Source organism: Eleginops maclovinus, chromosome 12 (genome assembly GCF_036324505.1).
Source record: "Eleginops maclovinus isolate JMC-PN-2008 ecotype Puerto Natales chromosome 12, JC_Emac_rtc_rv5, whole genome shotgun sequence".
NCBI lineage: Eukaryota > Metazoa > Chordata > Actinopteri > Perciformes > Eleginopidae > Eleginops > Eleginops maclovinus.
The window spans coordinates 29754605-29766524 of NC_086360.1; the positions used below are offsets into that span (position 1 = coordinate 29754605).

Below are 11920 nucleotides of genomic sequence, written 5' to 3' on the forward strand. Positions count from 1 at the left end.
TACCCCTCCCTCTGTCCTGTCTCTACCCCCTCCCTCTGTCCTGTCTCTACCTCCTCTCTCCCATCAACTCTCCCTCTGTACCCCCTCCTTCTGTCCTGTCTCTACCTCCTCTCTCCCATCATTTCTCCCTCTCTACCCACTCCCTCTGTCCTGTCTTTACCTCCTCTCTCCCTTCATCTCTCCCTCTGTACCCCCCTCCCTCTGTCCTGTCTCTACCTCCTCTCTCTCTTCATCTCTCCCTCTGTACCCCCTCCCTCTGTCCTGTCTCTACCTCCTCTCTCCCATCATTTCTCCCTCTCTACCCCCCTCCCTCTGTCCTGTCTCTACCTCCTCTCTCCCTTCATCTCTCCCTCTCTACCCCCTCCCTCTGTCCTGTCTCTACCTCCTCTCTCCCTTCATCTCTCCCTCTTTACATCCTCCCTCCGTCCTGTCTCTACCCCCTCCCTCTGTCCTGTCTCTACCTCCTCTCTCCCATCATTTCTCCCTCTCTACCCACTCCATCTGTCCTGTCTGTACCTCCTTTCTCCCTCTCTACCCCCTCCCTCTGTCCTGTCTCTACCTCCTCTCTCCCTTCATCTCTCCCTCTGTACCCCCTCCTTCTGTCCTGTCTCTACCTCCTCTCTCCCTTCATTTCTCCCTCTCTACCCCCTCCCTCCGTCCTGTCTCTACCCCCTCCCTCTGTCCTGTCTTTACCTCCTCTCTCTCTTCATCTCTCCCTCTGTACGCCCTCCCTCTGTCCTGTCTCTACCTCCTCTCTCCCATCATTTCTCCCTCTCTACCCCCTCCCTCTGTCCTGTCTCTACCTCCTCTCTCCCATAATTTCTCCCTCTCTACCCACTCCCTCTGTCCTGTCTGTACCTCCTTTCTCCCTCTCTACCCACTCCCTCTGTCCTGTCTGTACCTCCTTTCTCCCTCTCTACCCCCTCCCTCTGTCCTGTCTCTACCTCCTGTCTCCCATCATTTCTCCCTCTCTACCCACTCCCTCTGCCCTGTCTCTACCTCCTCTCTCTCTTCATCTCTCCCTCTGTACCCCCTCCCTCTGTCCTGTTTCTACCCCCTCCCTCTGTCCTGTCTCTACCTCCTCTCTCTCTTCATCTCTCCTTCTGTACCCCCTCCCTCTGTCCTGTCTCTACCCCCTCCCTCTGTCCTGTCTCTACCTCCTCTCTCCCATCATTTCTCCCTCTCTACCCACTCCCTCTGTCCTGTCTCTACCTCCTTTCTCCCTCTCTACCCCCTCCCTCTGTCCTGTCTCTACCTCCTCTCTCCCTCTCTACCCACTCCCTCTGTCCTGTCTCTACCTCCTTTCTCCCTCTCTACCCCCTCCCTCTGTCCTGTCTCTACCTCCTCTCTCCCATCATTTCTCCCTCTCTACCCACTCCCTCTGTCCTGTCTCTACCTCCTCTCTCCCATCATTTCTCCCTCTGTACCCCCTCCCTCTGTCCTGTCGCTACCCCTTCCCTCTGTCCTGTCTCTACCCACTCCCTCTGTCCTGTCTGTACCTCCTTTCTCCCTTCATCTCTCCCTCTGTACCCCCTCCCTCTGTCCTGTCGCTACCTCCTCTCTCCCTTCATCTCTCCCTCTTTACCCCTTCCCTCTGTCCTGTCTCTACCTCCTCTCTCCCTTCATCTCTCCCTCTGTACCCCTTCCCTCTGCCCTGTCTCTACCTCCTCTCTCCCTTCATCTCTCCCTCTTTACCCCCTCCCTCTGTCCTGTCTACCTCCTCTCTCCCTTCATCTCTCCCTCTGTACCCCTTCCCTCTGTCCTGTCTCTACCTCCTCTCTCCCTTCATCTCTCCCTCTCTACCCCCTCCCTTTGTCCTGTCTCTACCTCCTCTCTCCCATCATTCCTCCCTCTCTACCCCCTCCCTCTGTCCTGTCTCTACCTCCTCTCTCCCTTCATCTCTCCCTCTGTACCCCCTCCCTCTGTCCTGTCTCTACCTCCTCTCTCTCTTCATCTCTCCCTCTGTACCCCCTCCCTCTGTCCTGTCGCTACCCCTTCCCTCTGTCCTGTCTCTACCCACTCCCTCTGTCCTGTCTGTACCTCCTTTCTCCCTTCATCTCTCCCTCTGTACCCCCTCCCTCTGTCCTGTCGCTACCTCCTCTCTCCCTTCATCTCTCCCTCTTTACCCCTTCCCTCTGCCCTGTCTCTACCTCCTCTCTCCCTTCATCTCTCCCTCTTTACCCCCTCCCTCTGTCCTGTCTCTACCTCCTCTCTCCCTTCATCTCTCCCTCTGTACCCCTTCCCTCTGTCCTGTCTCTACCTCCTCTCTCCCATCATTTCTCCCTCTGTACCCCTTCCCTCTGTCCTGTCTCTACCTCCTCTCTCCCTTCATCTCTCCCTCTCTACCCCCTCCCTTTGTCCTGTCTCTACCTCCTCTCTCCCATCATTCCTCCCTCTCTACCCCCCTCCCTCTGTCCTGTCTCTACCTCCTCTCTCCCTTCATCTCTCCCTCTGTACCCCCTCCCTCTGTCCTGTCTCTACCTCCTCTCTCTCTTCATCTCTCCCTCTGTTCCCCCTCCCTCTGTCCTGTCTCTACCTCCTCTCTCCCTTCATCTCTCCCTCTGTACCCCCTCCCTCTGTCCTGTCTCTACCTCCTCTCTCCCTTCATCTCTCCCCATCACCCCGCCACCCCCCCCCCCCCCAGCTCTCGGACCTCCCCTCAGATTTTGGCCTCCTCTCTCTCTGTCGGCCCTGCTCCCCTCTCCCCCCCCTCTGTGACTCCCTCAAAGCTTCCTCTCCTTACTCCCCCAGCTCTCACCTCTTCTCTCTCCCCCTCAACACCACCTTCTCACCCCCTTCCAAGACCTTCCCCACCCCCCCCACCCTCCTCCCCCATTCTCCCCCCACATGCTCCAGTATCAACAGTCCAGTCTGGAAGGATAAGGGGGGGGAGGAGCGTCAGCAGGGGGAGGGAGAGAGCGCCTCGGAGACATCGGAGGACACAGGAGCCCCCCCACCATTCATCCTGAAGGAGAGTGATGGAAAGGTGGAGCTGAGCTTCAGACCTGCAGGTCAGCTATAGTGACATCACTATGAAACACTCTTATTGGCTGCCGTGATTTCAGTTCATTCAAAACGTTTGATGCTTTTATTTTCAAGGCAGTTTGGTCTCCTTTTGAAGATGTGTATATAGACAGGTTAAGGGGGGGGCAGCTCCAGTACAGGCCGCAGGACCGTCCGCAGCACAGGTTGCAGGACCGTCTGCAGGACAGGCTGAAGGACAGGCTGAAGGACAGGCTGAAGGACAGGTTGCAGGACAGGCTGAAGGACAGGCCACAGGACAGGCCGCAGCACAGGTTGCAGGACCGTCCGCAGGACAGGCTGAAGGACAGGTTGCAGGACAAGCTGAAGGACAGGCCACAGGACAGGCCGCAGCACAGGTTGCAGGACCGTCCGCAGGACCGTCCGCAGGACAGGCTGAAGGACAGGTTGCAGGACAGGCTGAAGGACAGGTTGCAGGACAGGCCGCAGGACAGGCCGCAGGACAGGCCGCACCACAGGTTGCAGGACCGTCCGCAGGACAGGCAGCAGGACAGGCTGAAGGACAGGCTGAAGGACAGGTTGCAGGACAGGCCGCAGCACAGGCTGAAGGACAGGTTGCAGGACAGGCTGAAGGACAGGCCGCAGGACAGGCAGCAGGACAGGCCGAAGGACAGGCCGCAGGACAGGCTGTAGGACAGGCTGAAGGATAGGTTGCAGGACAGGCTGAAGGACAGGTTGAAGGATAGGTTGCAGGACAGGCCTCAGGACAGGTTGCAGGACAGGCCTCAGGACAGGTTGCAGGACAGTCCGCAGCACAGGTTGCAGGACAGGGCGCAGGACAGGCTGAAGGACAGGCAGCAGGACAGGCTGAAGGACACGTCACAGGACAGGTTGCAGGACAGGCTGAAGGACAGGCTGCAGGACAGGCTGAAGGACACGTCACAGGACAAGTTGCAGGACAGGCTAAAGGACAGGCTGAAGGACAGGCTGCAGGACAGGCTGAAGGACACGTCACAGGACAGGTTGCAGGACAGGCTGCAGGACAGGCAGCAGGACAGGCTGAAGGACAGGCTGAAGGACAGGCTGCAGGACAGGCTGAAGGACACGTCACAGGACAGGTTGCAGGACAGGCTGCAGGACAGGCAGCAGGACAGGCTGAAGGACAGGCTGAAGGACAGGCTGCAGGACAGGCTGAAGGACACGTCACAGGACATACAGCAGGACAGGCTGAAGGACACGTCGCAGGACAGGCTGCAGGACAGACAGCAGGACAGGCTGAAGGACACGTCGCAGGACAGGTTGCAGGACAGGCTGAAGGACAGGTTGAAGGACACGTCTGGATGTCCCTGTGAGACCCCCCCCCCGTCTGATTTTAATATTTGTATTTCTGTCAGTGCTGCGCCGCTCTCTCTCTGAGGGCTCCCTGCTGCAGGAACCTCGGTCGACCCGCTTCCTGTCTGAGTCCACCATCCACGGAATAAGCCCCCACACAACCCCCGACCCCCACCGCCCATCCACGCACACCCTGACGAAACAGCTGACCAGAAAGGGGGGGTCTCTGCACCAGATGCTTCTGCTGCTCAATGACACCAAGGTAAAAACCAGACAGTACAGACCACTAAAGACCAGCAGAGACCAATACAGACTAGGGCTGAACGATTAATTGCATTTGCGATAATATCGCGATATGACAAAGGCTGCCATTTGACTGGTCACGTGACTTGTGAGCGGAGCCGAGCGGAGCCGAGCGAAGCCGAGCAGGCAGGGAAAGAAGTCAACGCTGCGCTTGAACCTGTTGCACAATGGCCTCAGGCTCGTCAGAAGAGTGCACGGCTGGAAGTTTGGTACCACAGAGGGGCGGCACGTGAGTTGTGTGGAATTATTTTGGCTTTAAAAAGGAAGATGCTGCACAACGTCAGGTACTGTGCAGAACGGGCCTCGCTACTGTTGCTACCTCACGAGGTTCACGATTGATTTATTGTGTTTGTTGAAAAATACACGAGAAGAGGACCTTGGAAAAATAATCGCATATTAAATCGCAATTAGATTATTTTCAAAAATCGTTCAGCCCTAATGCAGACCAGTACAGACCAGTACAGACCAGCAGAGACCAGCAGAGACCAATACAGACCAGTACAGACCAGCAGAGACCAATACAGACCAGCAAAGACCAGTACAGACCAGTACAGACCAGCAGAGACCAATACAGACCAGTACAGACCAGCAGAGACCAATACAGACCAGTACAGACCAGCAGAGACCAGTACAGACCAATACAGACCAGTACAGACCAGCAGAGACCAGTACAGACCAGCAGAGACCAGCAGAGACCAGTACAGACCAGCAGAGACCAGCAGAGACCAGTAGTAAAGGCTGACAGTTGTTTTTGTCTTGTTTGTTCAGGATGCCGAGTTCGGAGATTTTGAACTGAGGACCAAGACCAAGAGTTTGTATGTACACACACACACACACACACACACACACACACACACACACACACAGACACACACACACACACACACACACACACACACACACACACACACACACACACACACACACACACACACACACACACACACACACACACTTCCTGTATCTACTTCCTGTCTTTACTTCCTGTCTTTACTTCCTGTTGTCTACTCAGAGCTGCAGACGTTCGGAACCACCTGCTGTTTCTACAGCAACGAAAGAACAGCTCCTGTTTCCATGGAAACAGTTTGGAGAAAGCTCTGAGGAACAGCAGGTAGGAAAACCGTGTCCTTTACAGGGACCACCGGACCAGAGACCTGCTGGTTCCTGTTGGTTACTGATTGTTACTGATGGTTCTTGCTGGTTCCTTTTGGTTCCATTCTGAGGTAGAGTTGGTTTTGTTTTTCAGACCGTGTACAAGGGTGGTCCTGAGGTGGGCCGAGAGTCTGGAGGCTCTGCTGACCAATCAATGTAAGACGCACCACTTCCTGTTTGTCTCTACTTCCTGTTTGTCTGTTTCTGTTGGTTGATCGGCTTCTATGCTCTTTTCTCATTGGTCAGACGGTCTGGCAGTGTTCCGTCACTTCCTGAGATCAGAGTTCAGTGAGGAGAACCTGGACTTCTGGTTGGCTGTTGAGACGTTCAAAAGGACAAGGCCCCTCAGCAAGATGGCGACCAGGGCTGTGAAAATCTACGAGGAGTTCATCAGCACCTCCGCAGAGAGACAGGTGGGAGCATCGTCCTGTTGTCCTCAAACAGATTTACTCAGTAACCCTAACCCTAGATCTACGAGGAGTTCATCAGCACCTCCGCAGAGAGACAGGTGGAAGCATCGTCCGGTTGTCCTCAAACAGATTTACTCAGTAACCCTAACCTTAGATCTACGAGGAGTTCATCAGCACCTCCGCAGAGAGACAGGTGGGAGCATCGTCCTGTTGTCCTCAAACAGATTTACTCAGTAACCCTAAACCTAGATCTACGAGGAGTTCATCAGCACCTCCGCAGAGAGACAGGTGGGAGCATCGTCCTGTTGTCCTCAAACAGATTTACTCAGTAACCCTAACCCTAGATCTACGAGGAGTTCATCAGCACCTCCGCAGAGAGACAGGTGGGAGCATCGTCCTGTTGTGAACAGAGTTGCTAACCCTACTCACCAACATGGGACAGGAGCCCGGTCTCTTGTTTTATTTTCCTTAAACCCAAATCTGTCTCAATAGCAGAGCCACGCAGGACGTTCTTTGTTGCCTCTGATTGGTCCAATGATCTGTCCTCTGATTGGTTCTCTGATTGTTCCTATGATCTGTCCTCTGATTGGTTCTCTGATTGTTCCAATGATCTGTCCTCTGATTGTTCCTATGATCTGTCCTCTGATTGGTTCTCTGATTGTTCCAATGATCTGTCCTCTGATTGTTTCTCTGATTGTTCCTATGATCTGTCCTCTGATTGTTCCTATGATCTGTCCTCTGATTGTTCCTATGATCTGTCCTCTGATTGTTCCTATGATCTGTCCTCTGATTGTTTCTCTGATTGTTCCTATGATCTGTCCTCTGATTGTTCCTATGATCTGTCCTCTGATTGTTCCTATGATCTGTCCTCTGATTGTTTCTCTGATTGTTCCTATGATCTGTCCTCTGATTGTTCCTATGATATGTCCTCTGATTGTTCCTATGATCTGTCCTCTGATTGTTCCTATGATCTGTCCTCTGATTGTTCCTATGATCTGTCCTCTGATTGTTCCTATGATCTGTCCTCTGATTGTTCCTATGATCTGTCCTCTGATTGGTTCTCTGATTGTTCCTATGATATGTCCTCTGATTGTTCCTACGATATGTCCTCTGATTGGTTCTCTGATTGTTCCTATGATCTGTCCTCTGATTGTTCCTATGATCTGTACTCTGATTGTTCCTATGATCTGTCCTCTGATTGTTCCTATGATCTGTCCTCTGATTGTTCCTATGATCTGTCCTCTGATTGGTTCTCTGATTGTTCCTATGATATGTCCTCTGATTGTTCCTACGATATGTCCTCTGATTGGTTCTCTGATTGTTCCTATGATCTGTCCTCTGATTGTTTCTCTGATTGTTCCTATGATCTGTCCTCTGATTGGTTCTCTGATTGTTCCTATGATCTGTCCTCTGATTGGTTCTCTGATTGTTCCTATGATCTGTCCTCTGATTGGTTCTCAGATTGGTGTTTGGATGGGTCATGTTATCCTCTGCTATCTGTCTCCAGGTCAACGTGGACTTGTCTGTCAGAGAATCGACCAGTCAGGGCCTGCGTCTGGGTGTTAACCCCACCTCCTTCCAGGGGGCCCAGGACCAGATCTTCGGCCTAATGGAGTGCGACAGTTACCCACGATTCCTCCGGTCCCGTCTCTACACCCAGCTGGCCAATCAGGGCGCACAGACAGAATCAGCTCCTCGAGCCTAATAATGAAAGTATAGTTGCATTATGGGAAATGTAGGAGCAGTGTTTTTCTCCAAAGTTCAGTTTGAAACCTTTATTTTTCAATAGACACTTTTAAAAAAAGCTCTCCAGTTTCCATCTCTCCAGTTTTGGGAAACCTTAAAACAGTGAGAGATGTTCCCAGATAAATTATTGTCAACATTTTTAATCCGTATTTCCATTTACATTAAGGGTAAGGACACAAATACACACTTAAATGGTCATATTTTTGGGGTGTGTGTTTAAGAATAAGATAACCACACTAAAACATTAAAAAGGTGTCCACACATTCAGTGATTAACAAACATATTCTAAAAAGCCTTGTGTCAACAACAATCTAGCAATACTATTATGTGATAGCCCCGCTGTTCCTGTGTAACTAACGACTATCCTAAAAACAAATCATGATATTGTAATGTCTACAGGTGAAAGGTGATCCCACGGGTTCTCGTTTCGAGACAACGGCGATTAGCGCATCCGTAGGCTGCACAAAAGTCTGGCATCTTCACTTCAATAAGGTCAGCAATTTCCTGTAGAAATCATAACGTAAGAGGTTTTTAACAAACCAACCCGATTGGAAATCCTGTGCAACTTCAGTTCAAACATGTGCAACTTCAGTTCAAACATGTGCAACTTCAGTTCAAACATGTGCAACTTCAGTTCAAACATGTGCAACTTCAGTTCAATCATGTGCAACTTCAGTTCAATCATGTGCAACTTCAGTTCAAACATGTGCAACTTCAGTTCAATCATGTGCAACTTCAGTTCAAACATGTGCAACTTCAGTTCAAACATGTGCAACTTCAGTTCAAACATGTGCAACTTCAGTTCAATCATGTGCAACTTCAGTTCAAACATGTGCAACTTCAGTTCAATCATGTGCAACTTCAGTTCAAACATGTGCAACTTCAGTTCAAACATGTGCAACTTCAGTTCAATCATGTGCAACTTCAGTTCAATCATGTGCAACTTCAGTTCAATCATGTGCAACTTCAGTTCAAACATGTGCAACTTCAGTTCAATCATGTGCAACTTCAGTTCAAACATGTGCAACTTCAGTTCAATCATGTGCAACTTCAGTTCAAACATGTGCAACTTCAGTTCAATCATGTGCAACTTCAGTTCAAACATGTGCAACTTCAGTTCAAACATGTGCAACTTCAGTTCAATCATGTGCAACTTCAGTTCAAACATGTGCAACTTCAGTTCAATCATGTGCAACTTCAGTTCAAACATGTGCAACTTCAGTTCAAACATGTGCAACTTCAGTTCAATCATGTGCAACTTCAGTTCAAACATGTGCAACTTCAGTTCAATCATGTGCAACTTCAGTTCAATCATGTGCAACTTCAGTTCAATCATGTGCAACTTCAGTTCAATCATGTGCAACTTCAGTTCAATCATGTGCAACTTCAGTTCAATCATGTGCAACTTCAGTTCAATCATGTGCAACTTCAGTTCAAACATGTGCAACTTCAGTTCAAACATGTGCAACTTCAGTTCAAACATGTGCAACTTCAGTTCAAACATGTGCAACTTCAGTTCAAACATGTGCAACTTCAGTTCAATCATGTGCAACTTCAGTTCAAACATGTGCAACTTCAGTTCAATCATGTGCAACTTCAGTTCAAACATGTGCAACTTCAGTTCAAACATGTGCAACTTCAGTTCAAACATGTGCAACTTCAGTTCAATCATGTGCAACTTCAGTTCAAACATGTGCAACTTCAGTTCAATCATGTGCAACTTCAGTTCAAACATGTGCAACTTCAGTTCAATCATGTGCAACTTCAGTTCAAACATGTGCAACTTCAGTTCAATCATGTGCAACTTCAGTTCAAACATGTGCAACTTCAGTTCAAACATGTGCAACTTCAGTTCAAACATGTGCAACTTCAGTTCAAACATGTGCAACTTCAGTTCAATCATGTGCAACTTCAGTTCAATCATGTGCAACTTCAGTTCAATCCTGTGCAACTTCAGTTCAAACATGTGCAACTTCAGTTCAAACATGTGCAACTTATAGAATTGTAACCACGTTAATAACGTTTGTAAGAAACCAAACTGTTTGTAAATCCGTCAACATTTCAGCGAGAAAAGAGTATTAGCGTTTGTGCGGATCACTGACCTTCCCTCAGGTTCCACAGATCCCGCCAGAAAGCCTCCCTGGGGAAAGATGGCCGCCCTGACGTTCTAGACTCCGCCGTAACACATCAGGCCTTTATGTATCTATATGTGGTTTTGGGTCCTGCCTCACTCCCTAACTCCGACGGCGTCTTTAAAATGTGAAACTGATGCATTTTTATCACTTTGTTTGCTGAATAAAGTGTTTCTACAGAAATTCATACAACAATAAACAAGGGTATATCCTGTCTGCCATATTCGTCCGGACACACAGACCCACAATGCACCTCTGCATATCAATGAACACATTTTAATAGACCAGCAGGGGGCGCTGTGTGCAGATGTGGAAAAGTACTCAGGTCTTGTACTTGAGTAAAGTAGAAGTACTCAGGTCTTGTACTTGAGTAAAGTAGAAGTACTCAGATCTTGTACTTGAGTAAAGTAGAAGTACTCAGGTCTTGTACTTGAGTAAAGTAGAAGTACTCAGGTCTTGTACTTGAGTAAAGTAGAAGTACTCAGATCTTGTACTTGAGTAAAGTAGAAGTACTCAGGTCTTGTACTTGAGTAAAGTAGAAGTACTCAGATCCTGTACTTGAGTAAAGTAGAAGTCCCGGCTTTGCTTGAGTAAAGTAAAGACTCAACTTGTATTGATAAAGTAAAGACTCAACTTTATTTGATAAAGTAGAAGTACCAGATTTTGACTTGAGAAAGAAATACTGGGTCTTGACGAGTAATAGAAGTACTCAATTTTTGACTTGAGTAAAGAGAAGTATCTCTTGTATTTAGTAAAGTAGAAGATCAATCTTGTTTTGAGAAAGAAAGGTCCCCGATCTTTTTTGAAAAAGTAGAAGTACTAATTTTGTACGGAAAAAGTAGAAGTACCGGGTTTTTACTTGATAAAGAAAGTACTAAATCTTTATTTGGTAAAGTAGAATACTAGTCTTGTACTTGAGTAAAGTAAAGTACTCATTTGTACTTTAGTAAATAGAAGTACTCAGGTTTTGACTTGAAAGAGATACCAATCTTGTACTTGAGAAAAAGTAAAATACTCGTTTTGTACTTGAAAAGAGAAGTACCAGATCTTGTATTTGAGTAAAGAAAGTATCAGGTCTTTTTCTTGATAAAGTAAAGTACTCAGTTGTATTTGGGGTAAAGAGAAACTCAGATTTTGTATTTTGGTAAAGAAAAGTCTGGGGTTTTGTACTTAGAAAGTAGAAGTATAAATCTTGTTTTTGATAAGTAAAGTACTCGGGTCTTTACTTGAAAAGTAGAAGTACTCAGGTCTTGTATTTGGGGAAAAATAGGAAACTCAATCTTGTATTGAAAAAAGAGAGAAACTCAGATCTTGTATTTTGAGTAAAGTAAAGTATCAGTCTTTTACTTGGTAAAGTAAAGAAATCGATCTTTACTTGATAAAGTAAAGTACCGGTCTTGTATTGAGTAAATGAATACCAGGTCTTTTTCTTGGTAAAGTAAATACCATCTTGAATTTAGTAAAGTAGTAGTACTAGATTTGTTTTGTTTGAGAAAAGTAAATACCATCTTGTCTTGATAAAGTAAATACTCATCTGTACTTGATAAATAGAAGTCTCGGGTCTGTATTTGAGTAAAGTAGAAAACTCGGGTTTTGACTTGAGTAAAGTAGAGTACTCAGTCTTTACTGGTAAAGTAGATACTCAGATCTTGACTTGGGGAAATAGAAGTACTCAGTCTTGTCGAGTAAAGTAAATACTCGATTTGTACTTAGAAAAGTAAAGACTCGGGCTTGTACTTGATAAAGTAAAGTACTAGTCTTGTCTTATAAAGTAGTAGTACTCAAAACTTTATTGAGTAAAGTAGAGTACCAATTTTGTACTTGAGTAAAATTTAGTACTCAGATCTTGTATTTGGGGTAAAA

General features: G+C 47.8%; 1 pseudogene; it reads left to right on the plus strand.

Annotated features, from left to right (window-relative positions):
* Window positions 1–10459, plus strand: part of LOC134873100 (regulator of G-protein signaling 3-like) — a 20854-nt pseudogene extending 10395 nt beyond the window's left edge.
* Window positions 10460–11920: the final 1461 nt, after the last annotated feature.